The sequence below is a fragment of the Dioscorea cayenensis genome, unplaced genomic scaffold, assembly GCF_009730915.1.
Source record: "Dioscorea cayenensis subsp. rotundata cultivar TDr96_F1 unplaced genomic scaffold, TDr96_F1_v2_PseudoChromosome.rev07_lg8_w22 25.fasta BLBR01000814.1, whole genome shotgun sequence".
Classification (NCBI taxonomy): Eukaryota; Viridiplantae; Streptophyta; class Magnoliopsida; order Dioscoreales; family Dioscoreaceae; genus Dioscorea; species Dioscorea cayenensis.
The window spans coordinates 70,868-72,500 of NW_024087205.1; the positions used below are offsets into that span (position 1 = coordinate 70,868).

The window sequence follows — 1,633 nt, forward strand, 5'->3', positions numbered from 1 at the left end:
CGGTGTGGTTGCAAAGTGTAGCTTTGACCGACTGAAACCTTGTATCTGATGATTAGATGAACTTGGTCAAAGCTTTCTCTAGATCAGTCATCCAGGTCTCCATGCCTAAAACTTGATTTTCCGTGTTCGGGGTTTGTTGTTGTTGATGGAAACCCGGTGTCATGGCCTTTTCTTGCACTTGATTATTCCATAAAAGATTCGGGTGGCTCCTACAACCCGGATTATAGGTGTTGCTATATGTATTGCCTTGGTTTCTCATTGCATTACCCACAAAATCCACTTGTTCTACCGAGGATGTACCACCAATAGAAATCGGTCAACCGGACGATGCATGTCCTCCCCATAGCCAATGCAACTAGTCAAGGCTACCACTCTAGGAGAAGTAAGAGTATCTAACTTCTTGCTCAATAACTCAACCTGGGCTGCCAGTGAAATGACTGCATCGATCTCATGAATTCTGTCTACCTTCTTTCTGTCTCTCGTGTTCCACTAATAATTGTTCATAGCCATTTCTTCAATGAGATGTCAAACTTCTTCAAGGGACTTGCTTCCTAAGGTACCTCCTTCTGCAACACCAACTAACTACCTTGTGCTCGGGTTCAACCCATTATAGAAAGTCTAAATGATCATTTACTCAGGGAACCCATGTTGAGGACATTTTCGCAGGAGCTCTTTGAACCTATCCCATGTCTCAAAAAGAGACTCCAATTCCATTTGTACAAAGGAGGAAATTTCATTCTTGAGCTTCGCAGATTTTCCAAGAGGGAAATATCGGGCAAGAAAAGCTTCTACCATCTCTTCCCAAGTAGTAATCGATGCCCTAGGTAATGAATATAGCCACTGTTTTGCTCTCTCCTTCAATGAAAATGGGAAGGCCCTCAACTTGATAACATTATCCGTAACACCATTGATCTTAAGGATGTCGCACATTTCCAAGAAGTTCTCGATGTTATTGTTTGGATCCTCATTGGCCAAACCATTAAACTGTGTTGACTGTTGTATCATCTAGATGAATGCTGGCTTTAGCTCAAAGTTCTGAGCTGTAATCGGTTGCCGCACAATACTAAATTATGTGCCCAAAACTCCAGGTCTGGCATAATCTGATAGTGTCCTTTGTTGTTCATTTTGTTCTGCCATATTATCTAACCCTTCACCTTCTACCTTAGCTTGATTTGAGTGTTCTTGCACAGGTTCTTTTCTCTGTCTACGAAGTGTTCATTCAAGTTTAGGATTTCCTTCAACCAAAGTCAAAGGGTTCCCTCAGGTTATAACCAGGAGCTGCAATCAAAGAAAGAGAAACAAATAATAATGATGGAAGAATAAGAAAATTTGAAATAGAATAAATGATGAATAGCTAAAATAGAAAAAGTGCAAAGTGTTTCTAAAAGCGCCTATTCCCCGACAGCATGCAGAAAAACTTGACAACACCCCTTTTGCGTGTTGACCACAAGTGCATGGGTTTGTCGAAGAAATAATACCCCAGTGAGTGGGTAGTCGTATCCACAGGGAATAGTGATCAGAAACACAAAGATTGCTATTTAACTAGAACGAAGATGAATCGCTAGTGAAGTGAACAAAATCAATGCAAATAGAAATAAGAAAAGAGGGAGGAGGTGCAAATAAAAGATAGGAG

At 40.8% G+C, this 1,633-nt stretch overlaps 1 non-coding gene across 1 annotated transcript; it reads left to right on the plus strand.

Moving 5' to 3' along the window:
- Nucleotides 1-640: 640 nt before the first annotated feature.
- On the plus strand, nucleotides 641-747 carry LOC120255070. Its single transcript, XR_005534896.1, has one exon. It is a non-coding gene; the product is annotated as a small nucleolar RNA R71 (small nucleolar RNA).
- Nucleotides 748-1,633: the final 886 nt, after the last annotated feature.